The following is an 11,141-nucleotide window of genomic DNA, read 5'->3' as shown; positions in this document are numbered from 1 at the left end:
ATAATGAGAAAATAAAGACCTTGCATTGCGGATGAAACTGTTGAAGATCTGAATAAAACCAGTGATATTTCAGACTTGTTTTTAAGGGAGAAAGTTTATCTCCCTTGTAAAGTTATTTTGGCCATGAGTACTGTTAGTTGTAACTGGATGTATTTCCAACTTCCATTTTCAAAGATTTTCAGACTAGCCTCAGGAAGACTCTGAGGCTTCATCAAGATGTCTAAAGCATGCTGTGGGGCATGGGGAGGTTGTTGTGCAGCACTGGGAATCACAATCCAACCAGTAATTTCAACCAGATCAGTTCTACTTAGTAACAGTTGCATGTTAGGGCTTCTGCTTAAGAATTTATTTAAAGATAAATTTCGCTTATAAGAAAATGTATGAAAAGCATTTGTCTGGCTGATTTTTAACTTCCCTTCTGGCTTTAAAATTCCAAGGTGTGAATTCCTTCTGGATGTCTTCCCTAATAGCTCAATATGATGCTTATTGTTGACAGGGCAGAATACTTTTCCTCTATATTATCTTTTGACAGTTTATTGTGACAATTTCACATTTACGTTATGCGCTATACATAATGCTTGACAAGTTTTCATTTGTGCTAGTCTTATCTGTAGAGATTATCAATTAGGAGAGGGGATGTTTCGTATCTGACACAGTTTGAAATAGTGCTAGACATGTAGGAGGAGTCCGGGATTCATACAGCAAAGTCCCAGCACATGTGCATCTGGTTGGATTATATGCCATCCGGATCCTCTGATCCTTGTTGCCTGTGTGACAGAGATTTCAAAGCTACATTATTCATCACATTCCAGATTACACTGCATGAAAATTGAAAACATTTGAAAGGACTTATTTCCTACCCTCAAGATTCTCAAAGGTAGAAGGAGCTTCTGTACATGCATCTTCTAGAATTTCCCTAATACTCCTAGTCTGACCTTGCACTTATCACTGACACAGGGAAATTGTAGCTATGAAGTTAAGATTATTCCAGCATACTAGGATCTCTTTTTCTCAAGTTGTGGTATTAATGTGTCATTTTGTTTCATAGCTTCTGAGTTAATTTCTATTACTGTTGCTGACCATTGGTTTCACAAAGAAATTCATACTGATAAATTGGTTGGTTTCCACTAACTGTGCTGATAGCTGGATAGGTAATGTCAGAGTATCTGAAAGAGGCAACAAAAGAAAGACATCAATGCTCTATAGAAATAGCTTACACACAGCATTTTAATTTATTTTCCGTTGCTGAACTGGTACAAATACAACCAATGGGTCATAGAGAAGCACATCAAAGCTATTTTACAGTTGAAATGATCAATGATAGCATGTTGGATATGATGTTCAACCAAGAACAGAAGTGGCCTCCTACTTGGGAGCTCAAAGTTGCAGTCATTTGTGTATATGAGAAATTCTTATGGAATGCCTACTATGGTACAGTTTCTTTTCACACTGAGAGTCAGAGATCAACAATATACAATCCCTGCCCTCCAGAAACATGTAAGGAAAAAGAAAATAACAATAATAATAATAAACAATGCTTCTTTGTTGCCTAGCACAGTATTTGCACAGAAAAGAGACTTACTAATGATTAACTAAAATTATTATTAGTGGCCATAATAAATACTCCAAAGCCCATCCACAGAAATTCACAAATGCACTACAGCTTCTATTTAATTTCTTATTATTTCAAAGGCAATTCTAGCAAATATATACAACTTGTTCCTTAGACCTTCTAAAAATTAACAGTGGCTAATTAAATGGAAGGGATACAATTAACAGACAAACAAGAAATTTGGGGAAAAGACAAACTGATAGTAATGGGGATGTCAAAAAATTATAAAAATTCTGTATGCAATAGCAACAACAAGCAAACAAAAAGAATATGTATCATCAGAAGTTGTTCAATATGGGGATGAACAGGTTGTGGGCCTACAAAGTAGAGTAAAGGGGCTACATAAGAACTGAGAGTCAACTAGTATTTGGGCACTAGGCTTCTTCATGTGTTTATTTCATTTGTTCCTTACAAAGATCCTGCTGAAGTAACTTATTCTAGTTAACAAATGAGATGATAAAGCCTCCAAGTAATCAAAAAGCATATTCAACATGAATCATGAATATGAAGTTCAAGATGTTAAAAATCTAAGTATCTAATTTTGATTGCATCTTTGACTTTCAGTGCTGCATAGGAAATACTCCATTGAGGGAATTTATGATTATTTTTTAAATCCTTAGATGGAATCCAAGAGTTTCCTAACACTCTAATCTTACTTGAAGCCAGATATTCTTAATTTAGAGAACAGTTAATATGGCTAAATTAAAAAATATAAATAAATCAAGACCTTTCTTCAAGAATGGAACATCAAACTTGTGCTACTGACCTGCTCACGGGGAGAAAAATCTGCATCACTTCACTCCCGAGAACACAACTGTCAAAAAATGGAAGCCACCCACATGTAATCAACTGATGAATGGATGAAGATAATATATATACATACAGTGGAATATTAGACAGCATAAGAAAGGAATGAAGTTCTGGTTCATGTGACAAGATGCCTGAACTTTGAAGACTTAAGTTGGATGAAAAATAGCCAGACACATAAGGCAAATATTGTATGATCTCAGTGATAAGAAATAATTATTATAAATCAACCCATGGAGTTAAAATCAAGAATATAGGTTACCAGGGGATGGGTTGGGTTTAAGGAATGGTAAACTAATGCTTAATCTGTACAGAATTTCCATTTAGGATGATTATGAAGTTCTAGAAGTGGATGGTGGTTTTATAACATTGTAAGTAATTACCAACACTGAATTATATGTGTATATGGTTAAAAGAGGAAATTTCTAGGTTTTATAATATCTTACTAGAATAAAAACTAAAAGAAAAACATAGGACCTTACATCACAGTGAACCCTATTGTAAACAATGGATTGTAGTTAATAGCACAATTATGATAATCTTTTATAAATTGTAACAAACGTACCATACTAATGTAAAGTGTTAATAACAGGGCAGTAGGTATGTGGGAATGCTGTAACTCTTACATAAGTTTTTTTGCAAACCTACAAATTCTCTAATTAAAATTGTTATTTTTAAAAACAACCCAAAATGATTTAACTCAATTATTGACATAGCATGATGAAAAAAGCTTCCTTTATACAATCCAGTTTTTAAAATTTTTTATTATATAATATGACATACATACAAAGCAAAAAAAAAAAAAAAAAAGCAATAGTTTTCAAAGCACTCTTCAACAAGTAGTTATAGGACAGATCCCAGAGTTTGTCATGGGCTACCATACAATCATCTCAGATTTTTCCTTCTAGATGCTCCAGAACGTTGGAGGCTAAGAGGAATAAATATTTTTTATCATTACATTTGACTTCTTTTTTTGTGAAAAATAATGTATATCAAAAAAGCAATAAATTCCAAAGCACACCACAACAGTTAGTTGTAGAACAGATTTCAGAGTTTGGTATGGGTTACAATTCCACAGTTTTAGGTTTTTACTTACAGCTGCTCCAAGACATGGAGACTAAAAAATATATATCAATATAATGATTTAGTAATCATTCTCTTTTGTTAAATCCTACCTTTTCTGTATAACTCCCTCATCACCTTTGGTCTTTCACCACTCTTTAGGGGTTATTTGGACTATGCCCATTCTAACTTTTTCATGTTGGAAGGGGCTGTCAAAAATATGGGGTAGGGAGATAGAACTAACTGATGTTCTGGAGAGGCTGGGCCATCTAGATTTCAAGACTTATCTGGTCCAGGGACCCATCTAGAGGTTGTAAGTTTCTGAAAAGTTACCCGCGTGCATGGACCTTTATAGAATCTTATATATTACTTCAGGTGTTCTTTAGGATTGGCTGGAATGGTTTTGGTTGGGTTTTGTCAAGTTATGATAGGTAACAATGTCTAACTGAAGTTTGTGTAAGAGTGACCTCCAGAGTGATCTCTCGACTCTATTTTAGCTTTCTCAGTATAACCTTATTTGTTACACTTCTTTTCCCCCTTTTGGTCAGGATGGCATTGTTGGTCCCACAGTGCCAGGGCCAGACATCCCTGGGAGTCATCTCCCATGCCACCAGGGAGACTTTCACTCCAGGATGTCATGTCCCATGTAGGGGGGAGGACAATGATTTCTCTTGCAGAGTTGGGCTTAGAAAGAGAGAGGCCATATTTGAGCAACAAAAGAGGTCCTCTGGAAGTAACTCTTAGGCATACCTATATATAGGCTAAGTTTCTCTGCTACATACATAAGCTTCACCAGAGCAAGCCTCAAGATCAAGGGCTTGGCCTATTATGAAAATATATCTATTATATATATTTTAAATATTATATATATTTTTAAAATATAGAAAATATATCTCTTATATTTGACACAATATCAGGGGTTTCCTCAGTGGTAAAGTTGAGTAGTTCCATATTTTTTCTCTCATCCCTCAAGGGACTTTTCCAGTGTTTCTTAATTATGTACTTAATGTATTCTAGGACAATCCAGTTTTAATGATCCAATTTTATTACACATTGAAATCCAACTTAACTTTACTGTTTTGCTTTTCCTTATTTTCACTTTTTATCTATTCAATTTATCTGAATACATTGAGACATTGGAGATGCCTTTTCTATTTTAAGGTAGAAAAGTAGAAGTTAGTATAAATATATCTTTACAAGTCCCTAGAAGGAGATGGGGATCATCTCTTATTTATGTATTTATGTATTTGTCTTTGAAGTTATGAGCACGGGATTTGGGAATGAGAGCCGAAAGTGAAATGAAGAAACATGGAATAAATAGAATTATACCATTATCTTTGCAGTACTGGAAAGGCAACTGGACTGCTCGGAAATCAAAGACAAGTGTGAAGTCTTCTGGGGATTTGGGAATGTGAGTATTACTAGTTAATGCAATAGAAATCAAGGAGTGGAATTTTAGTCAACATTTCAGTTTTATCATCATCAATAAATATTTGAGTATTTAGGTGTTTTAGGCATAGTGCAAAATAATGAAAATTATGATAAAATTAATAATAGCTACTCTTATTGTTGAAAGCTTATCATTTGCTGAAAATAAGAAATGCCATGTAACACCTAACAATGGCACTGTAAGATAGGTATTGTTGTTTCCTTTCCACAATGAAAAGTCGAGGTTTGAAAACATAAAAAAATTTGTCCAAGGTCTTATGCTGATAAATAGCACTTTTAATCAAATAACATGCGCTTGATATTCAGCCCTTCCATAAACTAGCTCTTTAACTCTAGGTGAAGCTGGTTGCCTAAAGCTGCCTTACTTTATATAATTGCAAATTATGTAAAGAAATTTGTAAAGATTGAATTCAGTAAATATGTGCATGTGTGTGAATGGGTGTGTGTGTTCATGAGTGTGTAGATACACCTGGTATCCATGATTATGTGTATGTGTTAAGCATTCTGCTATATTTCACTGCTCTGTATTTTATATTGCTTAATATCCTTTTTAATTCTTTCAAAATGACCCAGTTCTATGTGCATTTCTTTAATCTCTGGCTTAATTTTTTAATATATATTACATTAAATAGCTAAGGATGCTATTAGTAAAAAAAGATACTTACTTGGTAATGGATGTTAACTTAATCTAAGTAAAATATTTGTATTTTGATAGAAGACTCCAGAGTACAAAATGCAGCCATCAGGAATAGCTCTAGTGGAAATAATAGTTGTCCCTGAGTTCACATTGGAAATCCTGGGAAATGTAGTTGGCGTATGTTGGACTCTTGGTGTTATAACATAGATATTATTGTCAGTCTCCTATAGAGAGGGATGATCTTCTGATTGGATACAAAATCTAAACCATTCTTGATTGCAGTAAACCTTATATCCCATTTTCTATCACCTGGAATAGAAGCAACTTTGATTGCATGGTTCTGTATTGCAAAGAGACGGGGAAAGAGGTACCCAGCATGATGCAACAGTGAAGTAGGAATGGGTTTCAAATCGGATTTAATATGAAAATTAAAACAAAAACAAACAAAACAACTAGGTTTACAATTTGGTATGTGGTACTTAATGGACCATGTTTATTGAAACATATCTAGGTGTAGTCGCCTCAGCCACTAGGGGTCAGAATTACACAGCGTACTCAGATAACAAGGACAAATGGTGGGCCAAAACGGAGGGACCAGCAATCACCATTTGGAAATGGTTTTGTGCATTGTGTGTAGAGTACACTGAAAAAGCATTTGCCATATGCCTGCCAGGTCTAATTACATGTTAAAGGGTAAGAAGATGCAATTGGCAGATGGACTTGCTCCAGCTGATTTTTCCAGAAGTATTTTTCTTTATTCCTTCATAAGATACCACTTGGAATTAAATTTGAAAGAGGCTCTCCCCAACTCTAGGAATTAGGTTTCTGGCAGCCACCATGGCAGGAGAATTTGACATTGAAGAACTTAAAAATCTTCAGAAGAAAATAGGATTAAGAGAGGCACTATGTATGGTTAACCTATGGAAAGCCTTTACAAATACATCTATCTTCCCCAAAATAAAATGATAAAACAGTATAGTTTTTAAAAAATTTTAAAAAAAGAAAATATCATTTTAAATATATGTTTTAAAAGAATTGTAGGTAGAGTTCATTTCTATTATTTCTTAGCTCACCTGAAGCTTTTCATGATTGCATCATAACTTCAAGAGACCCAAGTAGTTGTTTTCTTTATTGTAAATACACACTTACTCATGAAGGCAAGAGGCATGTTTGTCTGCTTGATCTTCAATATGTTTTGTCTTTATTACTGGGCACTAGTTCACACCTGTCCCTCAAGTTCTACCATGAGCCCTAACTCCAGAATTCCCAGGACTCCTCTTTTACATTCTTGGTCCTGGTTCAGCTCTCACCCTCCTCTCAAAAGCTAGTCACATGGAGCTATTATTAGACTAAATTTACTTCCCCCACCTCCCTTTCCCATTACCAAGGCTTTTAGTAGAAACTTAATTTCTTGATATTTGCTTTAGGTCACTTTGCTATTAACAACCAGCAGTTTCCTTTTCCTCTAACCATTCCAAAAAAAAAAAAAATTACATTTAATTAATACTGGAATAGAAATTTTCACAATTGCCAAAAAGCTAATCTGAAACAAATTCACATATATTATTTCATAGAACTTATGGTTGGGAATATGTATATATATTCACACACAACCATGTGTATAGTCATTTGTGATCTTATTGTTTTACATTATCATTCTTAATGCTAAACTAGTAAATATAGCCTGGAAAAATTAATTAAAAATGTATGCATTCTCCTTGGAATAAGATAGTGCATCACTAATGAATCAACACAAATAAGAACTACTTTTACAGCTTTATAGGCAGTGTGATACAATGAAATAAGAGCTGACAGGCGAGGAAATAATAAAATAGTTTGTGTTCAAATATTGACTCTTACCAATTATTGCTATGGACATGGATACTTTTCTTAAATTTGGTTAATAAACCCTAAACCACAGTGATTGTGTCAATTAAATGTATTTCTTTTTAAAGTAAATGTAAATGAAAATGATCCTTAAGAGTTAACAGGTATTGAAGTGGGGATTTGCAGTTCTACTTTGCCAGGATAATACTGTGGCTGTAGTTATAGAATGGTTCTATTTTTTTAATGAAATTTTTTTGCGATATATTCCCATACCATACAATCCATCCAAAGTATACAATCACGGGCTCACAGTATCATCACATAGTTGTGCTTTCATCACTACATTCAATTTTAGAATGTTTAAATTACACCAAAAGAAAAAGAAAAAATACAATGTAAAAGGTAACCCAAATATCCCATACCCCTTATCTCCCCCTATTTTTGACCCCTAATATTGCTGTGGTACATTTGTTACTTTTGGTGAAAGAGAATTAAAATATTACTGTTAACTATAGTCCATAGTTTGCAGTAGGTACATTTTCCCCATATATCCCTCTATTAGTAACTCATTGTAATGATGTCATACATTTACTCTAGTTCATGAAAGAACTTTACTGTATTTATACAGTTAATCACAGACATTGTCTAATGCAAGATTCTCTGCTACACATTCTCATGTTTTAAGCTCCAACTTCCCTTTACATGACTCTGAACTTCTCTTTACCACATTCACACACCATTTCAGCACAGCACTGTTAATTATGTTTATATAATGTGCTACCATCACCCCTGTTCATTTCCAAACAATTAAAATCAACTTGGCTAAGCCTTCAGCATTTGTCAAACAATTGCTCCCCATTCTTTAGCCTCATTCTATATCCTGGAAACCTATATTCTATATTTTATGTCTATAAATTTACATATTATAATTAACTCATATCAATGAGATCATTCAATATTTGTCCTTTTGTACCTGACTTAATTCACTTAACATAACGTCTTCAAGCTTCATCCTTGTTGTCATGTGGTTCAGGATATTCATTCCTTCTTACTGCTGAATAATATTCCATTGTATAGTATCTATCACATTTTGTTTGTTCATTCATCTGTTGATAGGCATTTGGATTGTTTCCATCTTTTGGCAATTGTTAACAATACCGCTATGAACATCAGTGTACAAACAGACATCTTTTTTGCATCCCTACTTTTAGATCTTCTGGGTATACTCAGGAGCAGCGGGATGGCCATGTCATATGTAAGTCAAGTCTAAGCTTCCTGAGGAACTGCCAAACCATTCTCCATGGAGGCTGTACCATTTTACATTCCTACCAGCAGTGAATAAGTTGCTCCAATTTCTCCACATCCTAACACATTTAGTTTTTTATTTGTTTAATAGTGGCCATTCTAATAGATATGAGATAATTTCATATTGTGTTTTTGATATGTGTTTCCCAAATAGATAGTGAAACTGAGTATCTTTTCATGAATTTTTAGCCATCTGTATTTCCTCTTTGGAAAAATTTATATTTATATTTTTTAATAATTTTTAATTGGGTTAGATGTCTTTTTATTGTTGAATTGTAGGATTTCTTTATATATTCTAGATATCAAACCCTTATCAGATATGTGGTTTCCAAATATTTTCTCCCATTGTGTTGGTTGCCTTTTTACCTTTTTGACAAAGTCCTTTGAAGCACTAGAGTATTCAATTTTGAGTTCCGTTTATCTGTTTTGTTTATTTTACTGCTTGTGCTTTGAGTGAAAATTCTAAGAAACTACTGTCTATCACTAGATCTTGAAGATATTTTCTACACTGGCATCTAGGAATCTATAGTACTCATTCTTATATGTAGGTCTTTGATCCATTTTGAGTTAATTTTTGTATAGGGAGTGATACAGGGGTCCTTTTTCATTCTTTTAGTTATGGCTATCCAGTTCTACAAACATCATTTATTGAAGAGACTATTCTATCCCAGTTGAGTGGATTTGGGAGCCTTATCAAATATTAATTGACTATAGATCTGAGTGTCTATTTCTGAACTCTCAATTCAATTCCATTGATCAATATGTCTACCTTTAAGTCAGTACCATGCTGTTTTGACCACTGAGGCTTTATAATATGCTTTAAAGTCAGGAAGCATGAATCTTCCCACTTCATTTTTCTTTTCCTTAAGATATTTTTGGCTATTCAAGTCCCCTTTCCCTTCCAAATAAATGTGATAACTAGCTTTTCCATTTCTTCAAAGCAGATTATTAAAGTCTGGATTGGTACTGCATTGAATCTTAGATAAATTTGGGTAGAATTAACATCTTAACAGTATTTAGTCTTCCAGTCCATGAACATGGAATGTCTTTCCATTTATTTAGGTTTTCTTTGATTTCTTTTAGTAATATTTTGATTCTGTTTTTTGAACCACAAGTTTTGGTTTCTAAAACTCCTGTTTCCCAGAGTTTTAGAAGCCTGTGTAGAACACTAAATGCAAATCCTGAATTATTTCCCTGGATTCATGGTAAGTTTAGTGCCGAACACCCACTGATCTGCATATAGAATCCTGAATTACTAAAGGCTTAGACAGTTTCTCAAATGGGGTTGTGAAAATAGTAATTACTACTACTACTACCAATAATAATAAACAGTGTTTGGTATTCTCTGTGGGGAAAAAGGTTTATTCATTTGGATAGCTGGGAGGTTGTGGAGGGAGAGGTAAAAGGTGACAGTAAATTAGAGTCCTTTCTTGCATCAACATAAAAAACAATCTCAAGTAGATTTGAATTTATATATTTTTAAAGTTGTAAAAGTATTAGGATAAAATGTATGAGAATATCCTATTATCCTGTGATATAGAATACTTTTTAAACACAAAATCAAAAGCCATTAAAAGACAAATATTATTACCTACAAATTTTAAAATCTGTACAGCAAAACACACAAAAGCAAGGTTAAGGGCAAATATTCAAACATGAAAGGGATGGTACACTTGGCAGTCTACCTGACCAACCATCAGAAGGTGTTGTGACTTTATGAGCAGGCACTGTGCCACCTCGCATCTTGGTGCATCCACAAGGACCAATATCACTACTTTCTTGTTTGATGAGAATCTGGTTTGAAGAACAGAAGAAGGAAAAGGATATTGTGAAGGTCATAGGGAAGTGGAAGACGAACTTTGCACAGTCAGCATCCATGGACTTGTGTCTTCCCACATTCTCCTGGGGGTACCTCCTTTGACAGGTATGAGTGTCACCAGACTCCTGAGTGGTGCGAAGATGACTGGGGTGTTTCTGAGAAGGGAATGTACCCTGATTACTTTGCCCAAAGAGAGCAGTGGAAGAAGGTGTGGATCAAAAGCAGGGACAAGAAATTAAGCAGCTGCAGGAGGAAACCCCATCTGGTGGTCCCAAGAGTGAAGCTTTGCCCCCTGCCCAGAAGGCAAGTGATTTGCCCCAATGTGGTGGCACACTGTGACCAGGTCTCAGGAGCAGCCCCTATATAGAGAGAGGTAGACACCTCACCATGCATGTTTGCAAGTAAAATGAATTGCAGAATATATATATACCTGTCCTAATAAAAAAACTAAACCTGTAAACAAAAAGGATTTGTTCACGTTATTAAGGCAAATTAAAAAGCTCCCCCTCCACCAAAAAAAAAAAAAAAGAAAACAACCCTAAAGAAAAAGGGGCAATGTATATAAAAAACAATTTACAGAACAAGAAATTTTAAGGCCAGTATTAGGAAGAAGCAACCTAATG

General features: G+C 34.4%; 1 pseudogene; it reads left to right on the top strand.

Annotated features, from left to right (window-relative positions):
- The first annotated feature begins 10,485 nt into the window (after nucleotides 1-10,485).
- LOC143662418 (NADH dehydrogenase [ubiquinone] 1 beta subcomplex subunit 9 pseudogene) lies at nucleotides 10,486-10,895 on the top strand (annotated as a pseudogene).
- The last annotated feature ends 246 nt before the right edge of the window (nucleotides 10,896-11,141 follow it).

Source organism: Tamandua tetradactyla, chromosome 18 (assembly GCF_023851605.1).
Source record: "Tamandua tetradactyla isolate mTamTet1 chromosome 18, mTamTet1.pri, whole genome shotgun sequence".
Classification (NCBI taxonomy): Eukaryota; Metazoa; Chordata; class Mammalia; order Pilosa; family Myrmecophagidae; genus Tamandua; species Tamandua tetradactyla.
The sequence above is the reverse complement of the archived record's forward strand: the minus strand, read 5'-3'. Positions and strand labels throughout refer to the sequence as shown.